At 41.7% G+C, this 8,847-nt stretch overlaps 1 long non-coding RNA gene across 1 annotated transcript; it reads right to left on the bottom strand.

Annotated features, from left to right (window-relative positions):
• Positions 1 to 4,939: 4,939 nt before the first annotated feature.
• Positions 4,940 to 8,032, bottom strand: LOC309531820. Its single transcript, XR_014219466.1, has 2 exons — positions 5,957 to 8,032; positions 4,940 to 5,234 (listed from the first exon to the last, which is right to left on the bottom strand). It is a non-coding gene; the product is annotated as an uncharacterized lncRNA (long non-coding RNA).
• Positions 8,033 to 8,847: the final 815 nt, after the last annotated feature.

Genomic DNA, 8,847 nt, shown 5'->3' with positions numbered 1-8,847 from the left:
TTTGCTTCAGGATGAGAACAGAAATTGTGTAGTGGCAGCAGTGGGAGGCCCCATTAGCTAAAGTGGTACCTCAAATTAAGAACAGTTTCAGGTTAAGAAAGGACCTCCGGAACAAATTAAGTTCTTAACCCGAGGCACCATTGTATAATAAACAAAAAGCTAGAAAAAAACCAACAACTACAAATCATAGCATCCCATTTGGGAAGCATTTTGAGAGCCCGGGGTCCTTTTCTTCTTCACCTTCCCTCCTGCCAAAGCACGACCAGATTCATGGTATTCAACAATTACCCCACAAGCACAAACATACCATAAGCAAATTAAGTCTTGCAGCTACAGAAATCGTACCACTACTCATCCCATTCTATTCCCATGGACTGCAAGAAGATCAAACCTATCCACTCTTGAAGAAATCAGCCCTGAGTGCTCACTGGAAGGACAGATCATGAAGCTGAGGCTCCAGTACTTTGGCCACCTCATGGGAAGAGAAGACTCCCTGGAAAAGACCCTGATTTTGGGAAAGATGGAGGGCACAAGGAGAAGGGGACGGCAGAGGATGAGATGGTTGGACAGTGTTCTCAAAGCTACAAACATCAGTTTGACCAAACTGCAGGAGGCAGTGGAAGACAGGAGTGCCTGGCGTGCTCTGGTCCATGGGGTCATGAAGAGTTGGACACGACTAAACGACTAAACAACAACAAAAGCAGTATATCAATCAAAAGCCACAGTTGCACAATCTAAAAGTAATTGTTAGAAAGTAGGACAGAGGCACTGACATTATAACTAGTGAAACGAACACAATAAACCTCACATCTGAATGTGCTGCTCCTTACGATACTCTGTCTCTTTGCAAGTGCCCCAGTATTTGCAGATTACTATGTTCGTTTGCAAGTGGTAGACTGTGGCACATGCACTCCTAACATATTGCTGCGTGTATTCACATGTAGCATGTTACTGTGCATTCTGGTTTGTATTCGCATGCGCTTCTCAGCGTTAATCCTCTTCATCTACAAACTGGGCACATGCCAATTTGACAAAGCCATCAGTGTTATGTCAAAAGTTAATAATATGTAATCTTTTTCAATGCTAAATTCTTAATTACTAACTTCTTTCATGTCTTATCTTAAGCTGCAGAATGCAACCTTGTGAATGTTTGAGGAAAAGTAAAACTAACAGCTAACGAATGAAAGGCTGAACTATTCAAACTTGAGGAGGGATGGGGAGGAATTTGTTTGGCGTGCTTTTTCGCTGTGGGACTAATCTGATCTGATACTTTCAAGGTTGCGTGTGGATTGGAACACAACTCCCAGTCTGATTACACCCTTCTCCCGACTTTGCAGTGCAGTTTTAGTGTGGGAAAAGTTCACACAAAGATACATATTGTATCTCAAGAGATGCACACAAAATGCATATTTTTATGGATGAATACATTGAAAAGGGCACATTTTGCATCAAAAGTGTGCTATTTAACATAAAACACGTGGGCAAAATACATGCAATTCAACTGCATGCTTTTTGTTCATTCAGTGAAAAAATCCACACAAAAGAGAGCAGAATAGACCTATGGCTGAGCAATAGGATGCAATGAATTGCTCAGCCCATGCCTACTATGAGATCATCAGACCTGCAAATTTGCTCTGAGTGTCAATTCTAAAGATTTAATTAATTCCTTACAAAGTGTTCTAACCCTGTTCTAGGCATACTGACTCACAAACGCAAGATTCACCTTCTCCTTTCTCTTGCGACAGAGTAATATAGAGAGAGCCTCAATAACGCCTGTTTAGGCCTGTTATTGGGTCCACGTCTGCATCCTCTATCAATCAACCTCATCCTTGTCACTACAAACATATACCATTCCGTGTTAACCACAATGAAGGCATAAAGGGACAGTAGAGGGCAAGTATGTCACTAAATGGCCATTGCTGTCATAGCGTCCTGAGTTTCACTGTCTCTCCAGTTGCAGTGGAAGATGTTTTGGACCAGAAGAAAAAATAATAGGGAGTGCTGGGGTTCACAAGGGCTAAAATGATTAAGTAAGCACAATATGTGAGAATGTTGATCATGTATGCTTCTTACATTTTGGACTCACAGCTGTCCATGGAGGCGCAGATTAATTCTGTGTCCAGGGCAGCTGTCTACCAGCTCCACCTGGTACGCAGGCTAAGACCCTACCTGCCCGTGGACTGTCTCGCCAGAGTGGTGCATGCTCTAGTTATCTCCCGCTTGGACTACTGCAATGCGCTCTACGTGGGGCTACCTTTGAAGGTGACCCGGAAACTGCAATTAATCCAGAATGCGGCAGCTAGACTGGTGACTGGGAGTGGCCACCGGGACCACATAACACCAGTTCTGAGAGATCTGCATTGGCTCCCAGTACATTTCTGAGCACAATTCAAAGTGTTGGTGCTGACCTTTAAAGCCCTAAATGGCCTCGGTCCTGTATACCTGAAGGAGCGTCTCCACCCCCATTGTTTAGCCCGGACACTGAGATCCAGCACTGAGGGCCTTCTGGCGGTTCCCTCATTGTGAGAAGTGAGGTAACAGGGAACCAGACAGAGGGCCTTCTCGGTAGTGGCGCCCACCCTGTGGAACACCCTCCCTTCAGATGTGAAGGAAATAAGCAGCTATCCTATCTTTAAAAGACATCTGAAGGCAGCCCTGTTCAGGGAAGTTTTTAATATTTAACGCTGTACTGTTTTTAACACTTGATTGGGAGCCGCCCAGAGTGGCTGGGGGGACTCAGCCAGATGGGCGGGGTATAAATAAATTATTATTAGTAATTATTTATTATTAGTAGTAGTAATTATTTATTATTATTATTATTAGTAATTATTTATTATCATCATCATCATCATCATCATCATCATCATCATCATCATACATGGTGTGGAAGTTAAGCCTGTGTGCCTTAATTTCCTTGCTTTTTCACATAAGCCATTAAAAATCAACAACACACACTCTGCACATTAATGGAACTCCATCCCTGTAATTGCCAAAGACTGTTGTGGGATGTATTCTTGCTTTAGGCCCCGGACACGACCCAGGTATTATTTCAAGTGCTGAAAGGTTCTCATTGAAGTTTACTGGCATTTGTGCCTCTAGAAATGGAGAGCTTGACAGACTGCGATATTGCCAATTGGGCCCATCAAGTCACAAATGATTGCTCTTCTTCAAGACATCACCCTCGTTCCTATCTCTCTCCCCCTTCCACACTGGGTAAAGTCTGTCAGGCCTTGACACCCCTCAGGCAAGGCCCCCAACCCCTTCTTATTTGGCCATGGGGAAAGAAAATACAGGGGAGCCCCTCAGGCTGCCTTGCCTTCTGTTGGCTTCTGTCAGTTCTGTCTGTTGTCAAAACCTTTTGTTGTAGACAGATTGGCTCTGCACCCCCTGTCTCAATGACCTTTAAATGACTGCTTTAAAAGCTTTTGTGTAGCTATGTTGAATCACCAACTCTTCTGTCCCAATGCTGCCTCCTGCTTCTTTGCCCATCTAGCAGCTGTCAACAAGACTCCATTGCTCTCCCCTCTGCAAAACATTCTTATAATGATGTTCCCTCTAAAAAGCAATCTCTGTATGTGTGTGTTTCATCAGGGCCACAGTGAAGGGGGAACCAAGATCTCACACTCCCCCAGAATTACGTATAAGCTAAACAAGCTATAGCTTAGGGACCCTCTCTCTTGGGAGCCCCCCAAAAATTTAAAGAGGGAAAAACCTGGGTGTACATTTCCAAAATATAAGATAAAAAACCAAATAAAATAAAACCTATGTACATCAACAGTGTTTTGTGTTGGGTATGGACCGATTAGGTCCATAAATTACCATATAGCATATATTCAACACAAAAAAACAGTGACAATTTGTTGTTGACAAAGGACAGCTGGACATATAAAGGGCCCCATTACCTTCAGTAGCTTAGGGCCCCATCAAACATTAATCCGGCCATGCCCACCTGCCACAGATGCAGCTGCTTTTGGAAGAAGAAGGTTAAGCCAGGAGACTCAACCCAATCGCAGATCTTGCACATCTAATGATTCCCATTACGTAAACTCTCCATCACAGTTTTCACTTTCTGGCTCTCCATTTCTGGAAAGATAAATCAGGCATAACATTGGCTGGGCAGAAACAGGACCTAGCACCTGTTGCATTTATACTGGCCTAGCTCATACTGAGTGCCTACGTAGGATCTGGAGACCTGTCTCATTCTTGGTTCTCACAAATTCTTGTTGCAAAGTGTTCACAGGGATGTTCACACCTTACATTCAAGGAGTGTACAACCTGTGTAACCGTGTGTACAAGTAGCTGGACAGTGCATGTGTAGTATTCAATGAATGTACAGTCTCTACTACATACAGGTTTGCTGCATTTGCTTTTGCAAATGGCTTCCCTAGCAACTACTGAATGCATTGCTTAAGAAATCCCCTTTTACTGGCAAGATGGCAAAGCATACTGGGTGCCTTTTCTTACCTAAAATTGTTTCCTAACAGGGGTTACAGTCAATAAGAAGAATTGTGGCAGAAAGTGGAATGCAACTTTGAAGGGCCTTCTCAGCAGTGGCTTGTGGAATGTCCTCCCATCAGATGTCAAGGCGAAAAAGAACCACACAACTTTTAGAAGACATCTGAAGGCAGCCCTGTATCAGGACATTTTTAATGTTCGATGTTTTATTATGTTTTTATATGTGTTGGAATTTGCCCACAGTGGCTGAGGCAACCCAGTCAGATGGGCAGGGAATAGTAGTAGTAGTAGTAGTAGTAGTAGTAGTAGTAGTAGTAGTAATGGACTAAAACACTAACTTTAAAAGTAAAAGACACTATTTTTGAAACAATCATAGACATAGCTATCAAAATATTGTAAATACATACTTCTTGTTAGAGTTGTTCAGTAGAATCCTTGATTTGGACCTTGTTAAGAGTAGAAATGAATCTCTCCACCACAAGAATGAGTTTCAAAACTTTACTGCAGAATAATCTTAAATATTAGTTACAGTAAGATAAAAGTTACAAAATAATAAAGTAACAAGTTGCTCTCAGGTACCAGCCAATATGGTTCAGTCCTTTATACAGTTTAGTAAACTTTCCTCTCTCTGGTCCCAGAGAGAGATCCTAGGTTTTTTCATCACTTAGCTGCAGCTGCACCTGTTACAGCTAGCCTTCACTGCCTTCTTAAATTTCCTCTCCAGCTGTGAGAGAGCTGCAGCTCAGGTTTCTGTCTATGAGCCATCAGGTAGCCTAATCCTGTGAAATGGAAAAAACATCAGTCTTCTGCTTTCATCTAGACTGCAACCTCTTGCGTAATGTAAATTTCTCTATTATGCAAATGCAAACTTTTACGTAAGTCTTAACTTCGGTGCATACAAACATTACATTTTCTGCATATTAGACAGTTTCACTGTCTTTGAGAAAGTATGCTTTTCTTTGACATAGGAATTCATATGCTTTTCTACTCAGAATTTGCAAGATCTTAACAGGGATTCCTGATGGTTTTAATATGCATTCTTAAATATTCACCTACGGTTAAGGTTGGGGGAGAACTTAGATTCAGTTGGGACTTATCAAATCTTCACTTTCTGAAACAATATGCAAAATGAAACAGCCATCCTTTGATATTTGCACTGTTTTTGCATTTTACAATGCAGTTCTTCATCTAAGCAATATATACCGTAAATGCATATACAGTGGTACCTCAATTCCTGATCGCCTCCGTTGTTGAACATTTTGGTTTTCGAATGCTGAAAACCCAGAAGTAAATGCTTCCATTTTCAAATGTTTTTTGAAACTCGAACGTGTTATGTGGCTACCGCTGAGTGCAAGAAGCTCTTGCAACTAATGGGGAGCTGCGCCTTGGTTTTTGAATGTTTCGGAAGCCGAACTGTCTTCCGGAATGAATTATGTTCAAGAAACAAGGTACCACTGTATAAGTAAAAAATTCCCATTAAATGCTTAGCTTTTGCCCTTACTTTTAACCAATTGATGTTTCTCTTGATTCCACTTGGGTATCCTGGTGAGAGAAAAGATAGGGTTGAATTTGTTTTTTAAAAAATAAACTAATTTCATAAACTAAACTTCATACAATGTGGCTCTGGTGACTTTTGAATGCAAATGGAGGGGGCGTCGTTTAGAGAGCTTCATGAACTTTGTAAATAAAATATGGGGAACACGTAGCCATGTTGCTGGACCACCATCAATGACCACTGAGGATGATGACAGTTGTTATCCAACCTCTGAAAGGTGATTGGTTCCCCATTGTTGTTCTAAAGGCATATCCAGGGAGAGAGATGGAGAGAGAGATGCTTTTGACAACACAATTCCCCTCTTATTATGGTGGCCTCCCCTGAGTCAGAACCACACCTAGCAGCAAAATTAATTAACACTTTTAAGTAGGGGGTCATATGAACCCAGGTATTTTCATGCCTGCTAAAGCATAGCAGTTTGGTGTGACTGCTACAAGTGTGAAAGCAGAATCGTTTTGTTGCTGTTACCAACCTCTGTACATAAATGAAAAATAACATTAATTTCATTGGGGAGAAATAAGTGCAGAGTAGTTTAAATGCTCTGTGGCCAGGACTCTTCTGCTATGGTGTCTTCGACATTTGAATTGCAAACAACCTTTCTTTGGGGGAAGGGTGGGGGTTGGAGAGAGAGAAAAACGAATTCCCTCATATAGAAACCTTGGATAACTGCCTCATATGTAGTTATACAGGTCGCTGCCTTCTGCATTTTTACAGTGGCACTGGCAAATATTTCAGAAACCCTGCTGCGCTTGCTTTCTTGCTAAGAGAGCATACTGCTAGTCCCCCGGAGGCAACTGTCAATATTCAGAGTAGCTTCACTAGCTGCAAAATGGGATTGAAAATTAACAGGATGGACACAAGCGACACTGGCTGAAGTGTTCAGATTAATCTTGAAGAGGTTTGGGACACTTCTCCTTGACACAGCCTTCTCCTGACACCAGGAAGAAACACTGAACAGGCAAGGATTTGGCTATATATTTCAGTACCACCATCTTAAGTAGCTGTATCAGTAACTCTGAGTCTTGCACCTACTGCAGTGATAGCCAGAAAGATTATGCTTCTCACTTTTCTGTGTTGTTTGCTGTCCTGTCCTTCATTCAAGGAGGAGAATGGCTCCAGCAGCAATTATTAAAGAAGATTATAGAAAGAAAAGGGAAGAAGCTGTGTGAGACAAACTTCTATTGGCACCATCTATTACAATATTGAACACAGTGTCAGGAAAAATTAGAATCTGAGGAGGGCTTGTTCTTTAATGTCACTTAATTGTCGTCAGGTGAATTGAAATAGGTGATGAACGTGTCATTGTGTGCTATCAGTATGGGCAGATGTCACATTGCTTTTTTAAACACACACACACACATACAAGCCCAGCACAAATGTCCTTTCCTGCAGCTGAGCAGCACAGCTAAAAGTTAGCCCCAAATCAATTTGATATCAACACATTAGTGGGGGTTGATTTCACTGCTGTGTGCATTTGCTGTCGAAATAGCAAAGAGTCACTGAGATGGCAAGCTGAGGGGTTTGGTTGTAAATCAATGGTATCAAAACAACAAACAACAACAACAACAGGCCACTAACGCTCCCATAGATCCTTCAATGGAAATTGACTGATCTTTTTAAAAATTTCCAAAGAAATCACAACCATTCTTTAAAATGCCCCCAAATAGTAAAAAAAAAATAGACATGCTTAGTTACCAGATGAGTTGTTTCCTCCTGCTTCAGCAAGGAGCTATTGTGAAAAATTCCAGCTTTTCAATCTTTCCTTCTGTCAAAGCTTCATGCCACTTTATATGGGGGCAGGGGCGATGAGGCCAGTTGCCATGGTCCCCACACAGGAAGAAGGCCACTTCAACAAGGTCAGATCTATTTTCTTCCGAGGCAGTAATGCTGGTGGAACGCCAGGACCAGGAATCATTTCAGTGTGTTGGGTTCGCCAGCTGTTGTTAATGGGCCATTAACTTTGGCAGAATGGTGTGTTTTTATTGCCCTGATCTTTGGTCTGAAAATTTTAACAATGGACCCTTTAACTCCTCCCTTTCCCCCCACACCCACAGGCTGACCAATAGCTTGGATGTCAGGGTGATGAAATGATCATTCGCCCCAAGAATGTCAAGGAATATTTACTGGCTCAACTTGCATTCCTAGAATCCTGAACATGTCCTTTCCCCATGAATTACTGTATTTTCACCACACTTTAGAAACACACATTATAGTCACTGGCTGGGCCATTGCCAATTTGACCTTGTATTTTGGAAGTACCATAAGCTGTTCCCACATCTTCACCGCTATAGTAGTAATTGGTGGTCCCTTGACACTCTCCCTTTCCTGGGACAAGTCAGGTGGCTAGGTCAGAGCAGCCAACTTGCAGGGACTTATACTAGTGAATGGTGATACCCACCAAATTCAGCTTGGCTTGTCAAATATTCACCAAGGTGCAGACATTCAGGCATGTATAAATCGGCAAGTATATTTTGGATTGTAGCCTTTAAAAAGTGGAAGAATGGAACCACAGACTTATCTACAGTTAAAAGTAGCTTTGTTCTCCAGAGATGCACAAAATAAGTACCTCTTGCAAGATTTCTCCATAATTGATAGTAAATAATATAGCACAGTTGAAATATATTTCTACCAGCAGATGGCACACTTAGATTACATATTTCATAGCCACTAAAATATTTCCTTATTCCAGATTACACCCCCTTTTTTTTGGAGGGGAGGGGAGAGAACCTTGTTTAATGGTGTTGCTTGTTTAAAAACATCTTATTCTATTTGACACACTCCTTGTCTAAGAAGTATTTTACAGAATAATAGAAACATAATAGAAACACAATCTCCAC

Source organism: Podarcis vaucheri (assembly GCF_965113315.1).
Source record: "Podarcis vaucheri genome assembly, chromosome: 4".
NCBI classification, from domain to species: domain Eukaryota; kingdom Metazoa; phylum Chordata; class Lepidosauria; order Squamata; family Lacertidae; genus Podarcis; species Podarcis vaucheri.
This window is presented reverse-complemented; position numbering and strand designations above follow the sequence as displayed.